Source organism: Argiope bruennichi, chromosome 2, assembly GCF_947563725.1.
Source record: "Argiope bruennichi chromosome 2, qqArgBrue1.1, whole genome shotgun sequence".
Taxonomy (NCBI): Eukaryota; Metazoa; Arthropoda; class Arachnida; order Araneae; family Araneidae; genus Argiope; species Argiope bruennichi.
Genome location: NC_079152.1, coordinates 95,311,650 through 95,330,117, shown reverse-complemented (window position 1 = coordinate 95,330,117; position 18,468 = coordinate 95,311,650). Strand labels below are relative to the sequence as shown.

General features: G+C 30.8%; 1 protein-coding gene across 1 annotated transcript in view; it reads left to right on the top strand.

Annotated features, from left to right (window-relative positions):
* The first annotated feature begins 12,315 nt into the window (after window positions 1-12,315).
* LOC129961992 (calpain-C-like) overlaps window positions 12,316-18,468 on the top strand; it is an 85,993-nt gene continuing 79,840 nt past the window's right edge. Inside the window, exon 1 of the mRNA XM_056075648.1 lies at window positions 12,316-12,721. The gene's annotated coding sequence lies outside the window, so the exon portion shown is untranslated. The remainder of the gene's footprint in view (window positions 12,722-18,468) is intronic.

Here is an 18,468-nt window from a genome sequence, read left to right as displayed (position 1 = left end):
AGGATTTAATTCATATTTAGAAATATCATTCATATATATTTGTGGAAAAATCAACCATGGATGATTTGAGATGTTACCTTCTCCATCTCCAAAATCTCTGTTTCTTATTGAAAGGAGTAAAAATCATCATATACAGATTCTTCTTTCAGCATTACTTTTCTTTCCTATCTTGAGATCAGGTTTTTTTTTCTTCTATACTAGAACGTCAATCAAATTATCATTAATAACAATGCTTTCACGCATAAAAAGTATTAGGTGTGTAGATCACGTGATAGATTCTTTAAAAATATCGGTTGTTAATCTGCACTTATAATAAAGATGAATGTGTGGTTTACAGACCAAACCATAGAACTTCCTAATTTAGCCCAGATATATTTTTGAGGTTGGAATATGCTACTCGGTGCTGGTTTTTTGAAGTTTTAATCAGAATTTTATTGTTAAAAAATAAGTTAGATTTTGATGTTTCTCCGCTACTCTCTCCGTCAGTATTTTCTCACAAAAATGCTTTTCACACAGTTTTAAAGTCCAAAAAATTATCTTTTCGTTGATGCCAATTTAGTTGCTGCAAAATTCTTTAGACTAATTTTAATGAATTTTTAAACTTATTTTTAAGTAAATATTATTACAATATTTTCATTTCACCGAATTCATCTTTACTGATTCATCAAATATTCGATCAAGTAATTTTCTTCCATTGCTGAAAGTTAAGGAAGATACTGTTTAATGTCCATGTAGTTTACAAGTCAGAAAAAAAAAAAAAAAAAGAGTTGCGATATTGTTAAATAAATTTATAGAGGAACTAGACTAATAGCCCTATGATTTCACGGAACTGGCCTCTATTTGAAAAATTCTTATGTGCAATGAGTAGAATATATGCGAGACTATTAAAGTAGCAAAGCTTTAATGTCAAATAATAAGATGGGACCATGGACATGACATTTCATCTAGACGATTTGATTGAAATTAAATACAACCAATATCTAAGGCGAACCAGCTGGTCGTCAAAGACGGTTAGTTTGTCATAACATATTAAATATTATTGGCAAGACAGGACGCTATGGTGTTCGTAGATTTAATTTTAATTCCTATTCAAAATATTTAATAATAATTATTCAAAATATTTGAAAGATATGGTGTTTTATTGTATTAAAAGATTGTTCCTAATTACTGCACAATGGAAATTGTGCAGTAATTTTTTCATTGAAAATTTCATTGAAAAAAAAAGAAAGAAAGAGGAAAGTGTTAATTGTCTTCCTCCAGAGTGCTTTAAAGAAAGCACATATTTCCCATCTAACTAAAGCTCATATTTCTCCCAATTACCCTCATTAACCCTTCATACATTTTTTGAACAAAGATAAACGTTTCAAAAAAATAATGCAGATATACCGATGAGAAATTTTTACCAATTATTCCTCTCTTTGTAACCTGTACTTTGGAATTTCAGAAATTTGGTTCAAATTTTTTAAAAATAATAAAGACGGAAAATATTTTTTCGAAATTTGTTATCTTTCAAAATTTATTCTTGACATAATTAAACTATTATGATGTTCCGCAGCTTATTTTATAGATATTTTGAATTAATACATTTAGTAGTTTCGATACAAATAATTCTTGTTCCTGTAAACTGGTCTGTCGCCTTTCTTTCAGCGGTAGTGGGTCGTAATCATTGGCATTTTACATAAGATAAAATATGGTAAGTAAAGTAATAATTATTAATCCTGTTCATCAATGTCATGTATAAATGATTTGAACACCATTGAAACTACATGTACTTTATTTCTTTTGATATTCTTTGACACGTGATAAGCAGAATTTTTGTAGACGGTCAAATAAATATAAGACTAAACAAGGCAGACTGATTACTTTTTTTTGTGTGATTTTCAAAAAGAAAAGAAAATTTAAAATTGATCAAATGGTAATGAGAACGAACCAATCATTCAGTATAGCACGTAAAGCACAATTATAAATTTGTAACAATAAAAACAAAAGCGTATTATTTAGAACTGGTTGAATAACGAAAAATTGTTGGAAATTTATTCTGAAAGAATATATAAACTATAGAAGAATAGGAAGAATATATTATTATTTATCCAAAACTCACTTTTAAAATTTCTCAAAATTCTCCATTTCTAATAAAATAATAAAGTTGAAAGTGCCTCTATGTGTGCTTGTCTATTTGCACTCTAGGTAAGCCCGCTTGATCTAGAAATGTCACAGAAATTACGAATGTATTTTGGAAGATGGAAATGTGCACCTTGTGGTGATTTTTTTTGAAGTCTTGCTCAATTTAAAATTAAACCAAATTTTGGGTATTTTTGAAAATATCATTGTGGTGTTTTAAAAATATTATTCTACAAAAATGATTCTTTCACTTTAAAAAAAATTTAAATGATTATCTTTTTAATAATGCTAATTTAAACATAGTATAATTTTTCACTGAATTTTGGTAATTAATTTTTTACACAATTTACAGCAATACTTTTCATCGTTACGTTGTTACATTAAAAATGTAATCGCGAGATTTTTCCATTATTGAAATTCAAGGAAGAAAGATTTTATTTATTACGCCAGCCGTTTACATGAGGAGTAAGGAAATGAAGTTACAGAGACATGATAGAAAATGTACAATTAGAAGATAAGATTCCTGGATAGTTACATTTTGAATAGTATTCTGATGGCATGAAATCCACAATTTTTCTGTAATTCTATTAAATTAGTTACTATTTAAAACTTTTTTTAAAAAAAGGGTCGACCAATTCTATTCCGTTATCTCCTTGAATTTCAGTGCCAAATTTAGTAATTCAAAGATTCCTACCATTGCAAATAGCAACATGCGATTAACAACATGCTTTAATTACAGCAGTGACAACAACGTAGGTTATTAATGATGTTAAGATACTGAATCAATGATGTTACGATCTACTTATCAATGATGTTACGATACTGTATAATAAGTTTCGCTTAATAATACTAATCTTCAGCTTTAAAACAACACAAGTTCTCTTTTGGACCAGATGATGTGAATGACTACTGTTCGCATTGAATTAACGCACTAGGCAAATTTGATGTTGAGTTAGGTATCTCATCTCTGCATTTTGCTGAAACAATTTCAAAAATTTAATTTGTTTTAAAAATTAATCTAATAAATTTCATGTTGGGTAGAAATGGATATAGAATCACTTCACACTAATGTGATACACGCTGGATGCGTTTCGATACTTTTATTTTGGAATAATTGTAGAATTTGTAGGGGAAAAAAAATACCTAACAAAGCTTGAAAGAACGTGCAGTCACTTTTGTTTTGTGACTGTTGACTGATGAATGAATTTGCAGATTATTATTTCCTCGCATTTTTAGTATAAAGAAAGTATCATAATCGCCAAAAAATTCGAACTCAAGATTTTGACGAATCTCCACTTTTCAGATCTCCCCGAATTTGGAAAACACATTTTTAGAAAATGGTCGTCTGTTCGCCGGTCTGTGACAAAATGTCCGAATCCTGACTGATGTCCGTCTGTTAAAAAATGGCTGTCTGTTCGCCGGTCTGTTACAAAATGTCCGACTATTAGAAAATGTTTGACTGTTGACTGATGAATGAATTTGCAGATTATTATTTCCTCGCATTCTTAGTATAAAGAAAGTATTATAATCGTACAAAAAATTCGAACTCGAAATTTTGACGAAACTCCACGTTTCAAACCTCCCTGAATTTAGAAAACACATTTTTGGAAAATGCCCGTCTGTTCACCGGTCTGTGACAAAGATAACTCAAAAACGTTTTGAGCTAGACGGTTGAAATTTGATATACGGTCTTTACACCAAATTTGCAGATTTCTATCAAATTTTGAGTAAAATAATTCAGCGGAAGTCTATCGATCCGGCTGTTCAAATATAAGTTCACACGGTAACTACAAAAAGAAGAGAGCTAAATAGATGAGATTTAACATCTGGTACATTTTGAAATTTACCATCTGGTCCGATTTTTGGTGCACAGATTTAACATCTATAGTGTAGACACTCCCTGTCAAATTTTTAGCCAAAATAACAACAAATTGGCTGTCTGTCGGTCTGTACTTTCAGAAGCATGTAAAAGCGTTAACACAAAATTGCGATGACTTAAATATATCAAATAAGCTATAGGATTTTGTGACTACAAGTGCAATTTTGTGTTAAAACTTTGTTTCAATCGATTGAGAAAAATGCGCCTGAAATTTCGGATTAGTTGTAATTAAAGCCTGTTATTATTATGAAAATTTTGGATACTATTACCTGCACACCAGGGATTAATTGCCCAAAACCCTCGACCAAATTCACACGACAGAGTCAGTAAAGACGCCAATTTCACGCCAAAGGTTAATAGTTCGCATACGTCAATTCTTGACATTCAAGACATTCTGTGGGATAACACCTTTCATAGAGAATATGCCAGAAAGTTTTGGCAAGAACCACTCTCAATGGTTTTTTATTCTATATTAGAACTGAAAAGATGGATTGTGAACTGAACAGGGTCCATTGAAACGCAATTTAATTGTTGTAGATAAGAAACCAGCACAATGATATCATAAATTTCAGTAAAATTTAGTAAAAAAATATGCTGAATTAATTATTTTTTGTTACTTCTTCACTGTACTTGCTGAGGAGAGGCACTCATAGAATTCTTCGAATCTTCTTGAGGAATCGAATTTAAATGAGTAGGAAAGATACCCATTTGTATAAGTAATGGTCATGTATGTGCTTTTGAATTAATTTGTATATTTCTTGAAAGTGATATATTAGTGGGGATAAATGCTCTATATAAAAAATATAAAATATAATATAAATAAATATAAAATATAATATAAATAAACATAAAATATAATATAAAAAATATAAAATTCAGAGCTCTATATAAACTTTCTCTAAAAAATTTCAGTATTAAATTATGTCGTGTATATGGAAGAGTTCTTAAGCAGCATTAGTGCTCTTGTCATAAACTTCCTCTATATTCATCAATTTAGGTCTTGCACCTTTCCCTCTGCATACTGTTACGAAATTTCCGGGGTTCGTTTGAATAGTGGAAGTTATATGGTGTGAAGAACGCTCAGTCACCAGAAGAAAATAAAACAACGACGTTTATTTACACGAAGACACACAGGACAGCACAAAGACGACAACTATATACAGCACTGAAGACGATTATCTTCAGCCGAGACGTGCAGCAACAACAGCATACACAGCAGCATATAACAAGACTCTAATGCAGACAGTAGCGCACAGCTTAGTTCAGCACTAGCTTCACTCCGTCGCTGCTCCGCTTATCTCTGGAAGGCCAGTTCTTTACTATCAATTCCGACTACTCTGCCCTAGCAGCTGCGGTTGCCTCCCTTTTATAGGTCTCAGGAGGCGGGGCTAGAAGCCTCTCAACCAATCAGGAACGTTCGAGGCGTATCTCGGTTCCTAATGGACGGATTGGGAAAATTCTCGATGTTTCGGGTATAATCCATTTTGGTCGCCAAATTCGTCGCCAAGTTTGTCCCAAGCTCTGGAACCTCCGACGCGACACCGGACTCCGTCCAATACAAATGACTGTAAAACATTCTTTCCGATGGTGGAACCAACTATGCTGGGAAGCAGCATTACAGATTCGTAACAATACATTTGTGGGCCTTGTGTAAAACCGCGAATGCCTTGAAATGGCATTGGCAAATAATTTATATCTTTTGTGTGAATCTAGCATTTTTATTGAAGTTATCATGAGAATATGTATTTTGGACACCTGTTTTCTGACCGATTGAAATCGAAATTATACACAGAATTACAATTGTAGTCGCAAGATCACATATTGAATTTAATTGATTCAAGTCATTGCGTTTACAAGTTATTTTGACATGCAGATGAAAGGGTAGACTGACAGAGGGTCAACCCCTTGACAGATTAAGTCCAAAATTATATAAAAAAATCTTCACTTTAAATGCTAAACCTATGTTCTAAATTTTATCTACGTAGCTCTTTACATTTTTGCCTGCCTCGTATACGAGGTAAAAAGGAAGTATTATAATCATCAAAAAATTCGAACTCGAGATTTTGACGAATCTCCATCTTTCAGACCTCCCTGAATTTGGAAAATACATTTTTTGGAAAATGTTTGTCTGTTTATGACAAAGATAATCCAAAAACTCTTTGAGGCAAATGGGTGAAATTCAGTACACGGTCTTTACACCAAATTTGTAGATTTCTATCAAATTTTTAACAAATATTATTCAAAGGAAGTCTATCTGTTCGACTGTTCGAATATAATTAACATGAAAACTACAAAACGAAGTGAGCTATATACACTGGCGGAAAAAAAATATCCCAACACCAAGATGGATTTGTGCTAGACAAATAAAATTTGGTAGGCATGTTTATACATCTGAAAGATGATATCGATTCAAATTTCGTGCTTTCCGCATAAGTGTGGCGCTAATAGCGCCACTCAGAATTTACATATCAAGTTTGCTTTAAATGCGGGCTGTAAAGTTCGTGAGCGTTATTTATCTTTGAAATCTGACGTATTGAGTTGATGTTAGCCAAGAATGCCTTTAAGAAGACGAAGAAGCCATTATCAACAGCTCTCCGAGTTTGAACGAGGTCGTGTAATAGGGATACGAGAAGTGGATTTTCTTCCCGCGATATTGCAGAAAGACTTTGCCGGAATGTATCCATTGCGAATGATTGTTGGGAACAGTGGTCAATGGATAGTACTGTCTCAAGAAGACCGGGTTCTTGGCGGCCAAGTGGCACTACTGAGAGGGAAGACCACCATATTCGGCGTACAGCTGTGGAGCATCGCACTGCGTCTGCGGCAGAAGTTCGAGCTGCAATTGGTACCACAGTGACACATAGGTTACTTCAAGGACAGCTCCGAGCCAGGTTCCCCGTAGAGTGCATCCCACTGACTTCAAGCCATTGCCGTTTGCGACACTAGTGGGGTCAAGCAAGAACTCATTAGAGGATGGAATGGAGATCTATTGCGTTTTTTGATGACAGCATTGTTCTGTTTTGGTGCCAGCGATAGCCGTGTGTTAGTCAGGAGGAGGCCAGGGGAACACTGCAATCAAATTGTCTGCAGCCTAGACACACTGGACCTACATCTGGAATCACGGCCTGGGGAGCAATTTCCTATGATAGCAGGAGCATTCTCGTGGCTATCCCAAAAACACTGACTGCAAATTTGTATGTCAGTCTGGTAATTCAACCTGTTGAGCTGCCATTCAAGAACAACATTCAAGGGGGAGTTTTCCAACAGGATAACACTCACTCTCATACCGCTGTTGTAATGCAACGTGCTCTACAGAGTGTCTACATGTTACCTTGGCCTGCAAGATCACCAGATCTGTCTCAAATTGAGCACGTATGGGATATCATTGTACGACAACTCCAGCATCATCCATAGCCAGCATTGACAATCCCAGTATTGACAGAACAAATAGAACAAGCATAGAATTCCATACCACAAAGTGACATTCGGCACCTGTATGACACAATGCTTGAACTTTTGCAGGCTTGCATTCAAAATTCTGGAGAATACACCGGTTATTAATGTAACAACATTTCACATTTGAAATGCATTTTCTTGAGCTTAAATTAACCCGTGATCTTGAAAATTTAATCAGTTAAACATGTTAACTAGACAAATACATTGTCCAAATTCATTACTCTACAATAATTTTTTCTTGGTGCTGGGATTTTTTTCCCGTCAGTATAGAAAAAATTCGGTACACATATATTTTTTAACATCTATAGTGTAGACACCTATTAAATTTTGAGCCAAATAAAACAAGGGATTGTCTTGTGTCGGTTTGTACTTTAAAAAAAATTGTAAACGTGATCACTTCAAAAATGCAATGATTTAAATATATATCAAATTTGGTATGGGGTTTTGTGATTACAGATAGCCTTAATTGCAGATGTTGCAGTTTTGTCTCAAAATTTTACTTCAGACGTTTGAGGAAAACACAACTCAGTACAAATTCGGTGTTCAGATACTATTAATCGCATGTCATGGAGTAATCGCCAAAAATTTCTCCAAGGTTCACACGAAAGATTCAGTAAAAACGCTAAGTTCACACCAAAGGTTGATATTGTACGCATATGCCATGCAAGGTACTTTTTGGGATAACACCTTTATTAGAGAGTAAGCGAGAAAGTTTTGGGTTGGTTGAATTATCGATTTCCCAGACGGACTTCCTCTGAATGAATTTCCTTCAAAATGCGATAGAAATCTATACATTTGGTCTGAAATCCTTATGCCAAAATTCATCCATTTAGCTCAAAGCATTTTTGAGTTATCGAGCTCATAGACAGAGTTACTAAGAGGCAGACAGATATAATGTCAAAAATGTGTTTTTTGGATTCATGAAGATTCATCAAAGTCACGAGTTCGAATTTTTTAATGTAAAATTTTCTGTATATTTCGTATGAGTTAATAAAAAATAATTAGCTCGTTAATAGTTTTAAAAATTAATAAAAAAATAATAAGAAGATTTTTTATTAAATATATGTAAGTTTTAATAATTTTCAGTTATTTTAAATTAGAAATAAAATTTTAAAGCAAGTATTTTCCAGTATTTTTCTTGCTTTTTTTTAAATTTTCATGAATAAAAATTTATTTAACATTGGGGAAATAATTAAAAATTATGGAACTATAAAGTTAAAATAACTACGTGAGTAAGAATATTACTCTCATATTTATTTTCAAAACATTAAAAGTACGATAAAATTAATTTAATTTTTATCAACTTTTAATTTTGTGAATTGATTTTATTGAATTTAATTTTTATTTATTGACAACTTTTCCTCATTTTAAAATTTCACACTCATGACAAAATTTTATGTGTCAGAATACAGTTTAAAATTGTGCATCTATCTTCACAAGAAGGAAAGAAGGTGCTGCATCTTTGACAGTCCCTTCCCTTCACAAACTGTGGTGCGGAACGAATGTGCTTTTATTACTGCGCTAGAGCAGTGGTGGAAATCGTTGCTTTTAGTTTTCTCTTTCTGAAGAAAGGTCATACCGTTTTCCAGCACCGGATTTTCAACTGGGTAGACGTCTGGGCTAGGCTGAAGGGGGTCCGGAAGCAGGCCTATTAATTTTTTTTCTAGCTACCAAATAAATTAGTTTAATAAAAATATAAATTCTATGATTGTTGGAATATCAAGATGATATTCACACGTTATCGAGAATAATGAGTTAAGTTCCTATCAGTTTACATTCACTTAGTAGTTACAATATTTATAAACATCGATCGTCTGTTTAAATAATACTGAGTGCAAATGTGGACGCTGGGTTGTCTATAATCATAATCTATCTTCTATACTAATAATAAATATGAATGTATGTGTTTGTGTTCTCTAGGCCAGACTGTTTGATCTATAGCTATGAAATGTAATACACACGCGCGAGCATGCACGCACGCACACACACCACACACAAACACACATTTGGAGAGTGTACATGTGCATCTTAGAGTAAAATTTTTTTAAAAATTTTAAATTTTTTTTGATTAATTAAAAAGTAAGCTGCATTTTGGCTTCGTTCCGCGATAACTTACAAAAGTATTACAGCACAAAGATAAATTTTACGTAGATTCAAAATTTAAAACAATGTCTTTTTAATGATACCAATTTATTAGGCGTGAGAATTTTTAAAAATAGAAATTTAGAAATTTATTTTTGTGCCTAATTTTTAACAATGTATTATATTGTTGCCTTGAAATTCAAACCATTTTCATCGTTTCATCAAATACTTAATCGAGTGGTTTCTTTCATTGTTGAAAGGAAAAGAAAAAGTTTAACATGTTTGTAGTTTACACAACAAATAAAAAAAAAAGTGAAGTTGCAATATCGCGAAATTTAGGAAATAGATGGGATATTTACGCTTTTAATAACGCTCTGATGTTATAAGACTGTCACCATTAGAAAGGTCCACTTGGTCAATAAACAGAACTGAATAATAATAATAATAAAAAAAAAATAGCACTGCTTTAATGTCAAACAATTTGAAGAAATCATGAACATAAAATTATATTTAAAAAAAAAAAACGATTTTTCCGAAATTAAATATAACGAACATTCCTAACAAACCAGCTCATCATCTGAGGTGACTAGTGGATAAATAAATGTAAATTAATATCAAATAATGTTATATTTAAGTACACAATTACATACTAAAATAAACCAGCGGGAGTTGTCTCTCCAAAACATTCTCGCATACTCTCTAATAAACTTGACATGCCAAAGAACGTCTTACATGACATTGGCGTACAATAGTTATGAAATATTAACTTTTGGTGTGAATTTAGCATTTTTATTGAATATATCGTGTCATATTTGGCGAGTTATTGATCCCTGGCATCCGTTAATAATATCCGAAAATCGAATTTGTATTTTAGATGCGTTTTTCTCAGCCGATTGAAATAAAACTTCGACACAGAACTAAACTTGTAGTCACAAAATCCCACACCAAATTTGATATATTTAAGTCACTACGTTTTTGAATGATCGCGTTTACTTGTTTCTGAAAGTACAGACCTACAGACAGTCAATCCGTGGTTTTATTTGGCTCAAAATTTGACAGGTGTCTATATTACAGATGTTAAATCTGTGTATTGAATTTTATATATATCGTGTTATCTCGTACAGATGGACTTTTACTCAAAATTTTACAGAAATGTCCAAATTTCATGTGAAGATTGTATACCAAATTTCCAAGTTTCAAAGTTTTTTTGAGTTATTTTTGTCAAAGACAGACAGACAAATAGATATTTTCCAAAAATGTGTTTTTCGAAGTCAGGAAGGTCTGAAACGTGGGGATTCGTCAAATTTTCGAGTACGAATTTTTTGACGATTACTTTGCCTTTTTCTATACTAAGTGTACGAGAAAGTTAAAAAATATTAATCTAAAATAAGTCATTAACATGTTAGAAATGTCCTGGAATGTGTGCTGGAATGACTAAATCGACAATTATATTAAAACAGGGGCTTCATAATGCGCATTGTCTCCGACAACAAAACACACCCAAATCCGTAACTGCATTTTTCTGAAAACTGAATGCAATTAGATTGATGTTGATTTTATAGAATATTGCTTGTAAAGTTAAATACATGAGAGATTTTATAAGGGCCTCCCGAATGAAAAGTGGACAAGTTGAATGAAAAGAATATGTTTATTGGAAATCAAAAGAAATTGCCATGGGCGTTGTATCATAGATCGTTTAGGTAGCAGGTCTATGCCTTTGCCGTAGAAAGATGATGGTTGATTCTTGAGGAAATCCTGCACAACTTCCTTCACTTCGAGTCTGAATGGAAACGTGTCCCCTGTAAAGCTCTCTTATGTGGTCCAAAAATGTGGAAGTCACAGGATTATAAATCCAGACTGTACGGAGGGTGTTCCAACACTTTCCAGCGGATTTTTTAAAAAATTCGCCTGGGTTTCATGAGAAATGTGTTGAACTGCATTGTCATGGGGAAGGATCACTTGTTGTATGAGAAGGCCTGACCATTTGCTTTTGATCGCTTTCCGTAGTGTCATCAGGGTACTGCAGTATTGCATTGAATTGATAGTGTTCCCTTGGGGCAGGAAATTAATCAAGAGCAATCGAAGAATCAGAAACCGTACAACCGTGCGTTGTTCCGATTTGGAAGCATCGATGTGCAATCGATCGATAGCACAAGTTTACTTTTGATCAATTTCCTCTAATACGAAAAAGTTTCACTATTGAACGCCGTATGCAGTGCACACCTCTTACTACCCTTTATATCCCTTATCGGTGGTGCTGCTATAGCTGCAGTCATTCTGTTACATTACACGGGTCTAATACGGGTGAAATTAAAACCTATTCCCAAGTACTAACTGAATGTTACTGATTGGAAGTGGCACTTCGACGTAATACCCTTCAGTATACATTTGTATCAATTACATAGACCAAGTATTCTAAACGATTGTGATTTCTTTTATTGATTAGTGAAATAGCTGTCAAATTTTCCACCTTTAAAATTTCAATGTTATTTTAGAAACAAATTGAATATTAAAAAGAAACCGGAACTTGTTTTTGAATATTATGTTTGAGCTTACCTTTTTCTATATACAATAGCGCTACCATCGAGTATGCAAAAGAAATTTTCCAAAACAGACCGCGATTTTAGTGTGCCTGTTCTAGAAAAAGTAATGTACTCAAAAGCATTCTAAGCATCTCCCGCTAATGGCTGCCCGAGGCAAACAACCTTCTTGCTCGACCGCCTATGCCCCACCCCGCCACTGTTTCCCCTTCCATAAGATAGCCAGAAGAACGCTTCTTCGCTTTCCCGAAATTAATTCGGTTCTGTCTATGGCCGAATTTGGGGTACCGCAACAAATTAGGTCGATTTTCCAGGCCAAAATGGACCCTCAATGAGGTTTCGAAGTCCTCTCCAGAACAGTCATGTGACCAGCGAGTTTTTTCTTTTACGTTTCATTCATTGTTTCGAGTTTCGGTTGAGTAGTGTGTTTGGTGACCCTGGAAAAAGAAACCGCGTGTTGAAGTGTGGAGTTGTTTGTATGGACTGGTTCGCTCCACATGTAGCTTAGCAGACGATTTTGAGTGAAGCAGTTTTGAAATATTCGAAACGGATAATTTTTTCCCCAAACATTTTGAATTCATGTAAATGATGTATATAGTCTGATCTGTTGATTGATATTGATATAATACAAATTTGAAATAAGGTATGTTAATTTTATTTTTTTTAGTTTCGTTTTCTTTATCTTTAAAAATATTATTTAATATTTTTATTCTCTTTTTTTCTATTAAAATTATTCAAAAGATATTTTTATTGCAGGAAACGAGTGAAAAGTTTTAACATTTGAAATATAATCATTAAAATTGAATAGTATGGTTTTGTATATATTTACAGTTTATTAACATAGCTATTAAAATCTTAATCGGTGTCCTAAATTTATTCATTTTTTTTATTACAATATTGACCCAATATAAGCGTTGAAAAGGATAATTTAAGAAATAAAAAAGAGTTAAATTTTGATTTAAAAATTATTTAATGATAAAAATTCTTTGTTCACATTTATGAACTAAAATTTAGTTATGAAATGAAAAAAAAGCTATGCCTCGAACAGGAGAATACTTCAAAAATGATTTCAAATTTCAATTCATAAAGTCTAAAAAAAAAAGTACTTTTTAGTTTAAAAACATATAAACGATTTATTTCTGCACATTTTTAGAACAGTTTTTAATTTTTTGTTTTGTTTATTCCTCTAAATATATTATCAATGTTTCATTAGACGAAAAAATTTTTATTTCGTAAAATTTTAAGCTAACAAAAACACCTGATATAATTTTTTATGATTTTCATAATTTCTGAAATTTAAAATTTTAATAATATTGAGCTATTTTTTAATAGGTGGTGAGAAAACAACATTTTGTAGACGAAAAAAAAATCAATAGAATATTTCTTTATACAATGACTTTATTTCTCTATCTTTTATTCTATTTTGTTTTGCATGAAATATGAGCCTTTTCTCTCTTTTTTTTTGACAAAATTGTTGACAGGAGTATCCGATGTTAAAGTAGAAAAATTGAAATTAAATATAGATTACTCATTCAATTGTTTCAGCAAAATATCACAAATTGTTTTTTTTTTATTGCAACTCAAAGGCAACTTAGAAGACACATTATAAACAAAATTGATGATTGTTAAACAACATTATTAGATTATGACGATATGGTTGACATACACATATTATTCAAAGCGAAATAATACTTTTTGATAAAGAACAAATTTCATTATTGTTGATTGAGCAATGATCTAGACAAAACAATCTATTTCTTTATTGTTGTTTATTCCAATTATATTGTTCCTGAAGAGTTAAATTGTTTTGTAAACAAATACGTATCTTTTCAAAACTCTGCGCATATTGATTATTATCAATACGTATGCACGTACAAGTTTATAAAGTTTTTTTTTATTTATTTTGGAATAAAAATAAATTTAAGATAAATTATGATTATATAACTTTGTGATGATTATACATATTTAGATTAGTTAGCATTTTAACTAATATAGGAAGATGAAAAGTTTATTTAAATCGACATGCTTGGTAGCAAATTTCATAGGGAACTATCAGAGATAGTTTATAAGGGTACATTTTTTTTCTGTAAGTTTTGAATAATATTGTCTATAAAGTTTAACTTCATATGTACTTTCTAGTTTATTGCGGAATCTCGTACTATCTCAGTTTAATGAGAATCGATTTTAATTATTTTTTCACATTCTTCTTTTAAATAAAATATCAATAATATCTATATGCATGCATTTGGGATACATTTCTTTTTGGCTTCAAAAGTATTTTGTGAAAAATATTTTCAAATTTATTTTCTATCTCCGAGTTTAAATAAATAAAAAAAAGTTAAGAAATAAAATAATTAGAAAAGATAATTTTGAGTTAGATGAATAATGAAATTTGAATTATTGCTTGGAATGTACATTGGAAAACTTTGTTTGTCATATTTTATTGAAATAATTGAATTTATTGTAGATAGATAATTTATTCTTTTTTCCTCAAGTATTTGGTCTACCGCGTTGTTATTCATTTATGAGTGTTATTTTGATATGCCAAACAACATAATAACATTTTTTTATATCTGCATCCTCTTTATATTCCAAATATTTATATAAAAAATTTATAGAATAACACAGGACAAATTAGAACTATTTTTTTTTAATTTAACTATTAACTATTTAATTTAACTATTTTTGCAATTTATTTTGTTAAAATCTGTGATTTTAAAATATATTTTTCACTAGTTCTCAGAATTTCATAAGTATTCAGAAATAATTTTTAGCATGCATGCAGATATGTTTCTCGTTATTGTGTGTGTATTGTATTGTCATAATAAGCGAGGTGCAATTACATTTGTCTTTAAAATTATGCTCATTCACTGGGACGGCTTCTGCACAGGCACTGCAATCAGTCTCAATTTTTTCAGTTTATAAATAAAATCACCTTCTTTAATTTTGCACGTAATATTTAAATCCATTTACTATACAACGAACTTTTTCTTTTAGAAGTTTCAATTTTCCAGTAAAAAACGCCGAGGAAAACATTGTGCATCTCAAAATGTTCTCCCTCATTTAGAAAGAACATTTTTGATGTACTATTTACCTTACACTTCTATAATTATTTTAATAGTCCAACGGCAATTGTATAAATTTTTATATAAAAAAAGTAAGGATGCAGTGAACATAGTTAAGAAATTTTTTTAAGTCAATCTTTAATTAAATTTAGTTAAATCTTATTAATTGCTTAATTATAACTTTTGTTAAAACTTATTAACATTGAGTAAAATATGTAATTATTATTTATCGATTAAAAGTTTAGTAATTCGATATTAATCAAAAATGACAAAAATTATTATGCCGAATTCAACCATGCTGTATAAGTTATAGCGGCACAGATACAATATACGAACAGCTGTCACTTATTCAGTACCATAATTGAAAATAGCGTAAGCATACTATTAAAGGGTCATTTTGAGATAAACAGTTTTTGTAGGTTATAAAAAAATCAAATTTATCATTTGTACTAATTTTCATTGACTCAGATTTGCGTACAAAATTACACTCCTAGACAGAATTTTCAACAGTAAAACCCGAATCAATTATTACAATTCCAAACTGCATAACTGCGCTTTAATTTATTTTGACTTCTTATTTGATATCCGAAAATATATTAGCATAACAAAAAGCATGCTCATATTTCAGAAAAAAACTATTATTTTAATATTTCAATTAAATTTTTATGGCTTAAATGAGAGATTTAAGAAATAATTTAAATACATGATTATGCTATTCGTGTTTAACTAGTTATTTTTAGACATTGCAAGTTAGATTTTAAAATCAAATTATGTTTGTTTGAAGAAAAATAATTGGATAAAAGCATTCATGAGAAATGGAAAATATTTATAATTTTAGCATAAATTCTTAAATAGATAAAAAAGAAAACTAATTCATTCTTTTTTGATGCTGTTACCCTTTATTTACTCTTAGTTACTAAAAAAAAGGAATGTTATGGTAGATTTTGTGAATATTCTACGAAGATAGCCTTGGTGGCATATTGGCAACTTAGGTCAATGTTAGTAGAAAAATATTCCTTATTTGAATAAGCTTGTCTACGGAGAAATCGGAAAATTTTCGAAATGAAACATTTTCCAATGGATAGATTTTTTTAAAAATTTTTAATTTTTGCTTCTGATAGTTTCTGTTAACTTTGAAAAACTGTATCAAGATATATTCCGCATTTCTGATAATTTATTGCAATTTATTTAGTAAAAGAATCTTTAATAAAGATGAAGTTATGATGGACACGATATGTTTATCACAATTAAAGTTATTATCACATTAAAGTCATGGAGAAGCTGTGATATGAAGTTGTTAAAATTGAAAGTGTTTTGAAGTTCAATAGGCCAGACTGTCTGACTTAGAACCGCCAAATTTTGCACATATATGCTTTGAAGAATGGAAATATGCACCTTGGAGAAATTTTTTAAAGATTTTAATTAATTAAAAATTAGGAAAATTTCTTGTTTTTCTGTGACATTTGAAAATATTATTGCACGAAAAAGAATGTTACACCACATAAAACTTTAAAAAAAAATATGTTTTTAATGATGCCAATTAAATAGTCCTGCAAATTTCTCCTAAAATTTGACAATTTTAAAAAAATATTTTTCTTATAATTTCCAAAAACAGATTACATTGTTGTAGGAAATTCAAACCATTTTCATTGCCTAATCAAAAATTTAGTATGTTATTTTGTTGAAAGCTAAAAAAGGAAGGATTCTTTTTCATTTTGTGTTGTTTAAAGGCAAATAAAAAAAAAATGAGGTTAAAATATCCTAAAATTTAGGATATATATGAATCCTTTATTTACGTTTTCAGTGGCGCTATAATGCTATGGAACTGCTTCTATTAGAAAGGTTTATGCATGCGATGAACATAATATATATAAATCATTTAAAATAACAGGGCTTTAATGCCTGACAATTTAAAGGAATCATGGATATGTAATTATATCAAAGCGATTTATTTTAAATCAAATATAACGAATATTCCAGGAGAAAAAACTAATCGCCTGAGGTGACTAGTTCTTTAATAACAATAGAACAAAACTGATGTTTTGAAAGCAATTGCAAAATTTCATATTAATGTCGGAAATAAAATTCATGTGCTCTGAACGCATTTTAAAATGATTCGATAAACAGACTTTGATTGTCTTGGAGAGACCCTGATAATTTATTATTTCCGTGATGTCATAAGAATTGCTGCGTCCGAACCGATGTTCGTTTTTGCGCGGATGAAGAAATTATCTATATGTAACGAAGAGTTATCTATATGTAACGCTTTACAAAGAGGAATAATTAAACGCATATTAAATACATAAATAATTTTTTTCAAAAAGATTAATGATCAAATAGGAGATTTTTTTTAAAAAAAAATTCATTTTGTCTAAAAATAGAATTTTTTAGAATGACTAGTTGATATGTAATTCAATGAATTATTACTCCGTTTAGATACTTGTAAATACATTTCAGTAGAAAATGACCAATAAAATGAAAACATACGCTTTTTTATTTCGCACGTGTTTTTGTAAGGCTTAGCAAACTAAGCCCTTCTATTTATCTATACTTATAATAAAGCTCAATGTGTGTGTGTGTGAATGTGTGTGTGTGTGTGTGTGTGTGTGTGTGTGTGTGTGTGTGTGTGTGTGTGTGTGTGTGTTGGCGCTCTACAGGCCAGACCGTTCAACCAACAGCTACGAAATTTGGCACGTGTATACCTTGGAGGCCGGGAATGTGCACCTCGGGGTTATTTTTTCGAATTTTTAATTAAAATTTTATTTATTTAAAAAATAAGTGAAATTTTAGCGTGTGTCTGCTATAACTTCCGGAAATATTACCGCACAAAAAAGATTTTTACATCAAGTTAAAGATCAAAAATTTATCTTTTAAATGATACCAATGTTTTAACCTTAAAATTAAATTTCTATTTTTAATTAATTTTTAAATAAATAATTTAACTATATTTTTCAACAATTTTTTTCGTACAAAATAAAAATAAAATTTAAGCTGCACGAGCACGTTTCGCATTCACGGGGAAAAAATTAGCTTTTTTCAAAGTGTTGCCATCACATCGATTAAAGCTATATTTAAAAATAAATTAAATCTTTTTGGAAATGAAATCTGCAAAAATATGATTTTCGTCACGTGTCTGTAGGAAATGAAACAAATATGAAATATTATTTTTTTCTAAAAAATAAATTCAAGAAAAATTATTTTATGATCTTTTACACTATCTGCATTATTAATCCAATAAATCAGTTTTATTTTAAGGCAAGTTTTGTTTAATATGAACAGGATATCCATCCAAATCAGAGCCACACTGCTAATTTGTAAACCTTTA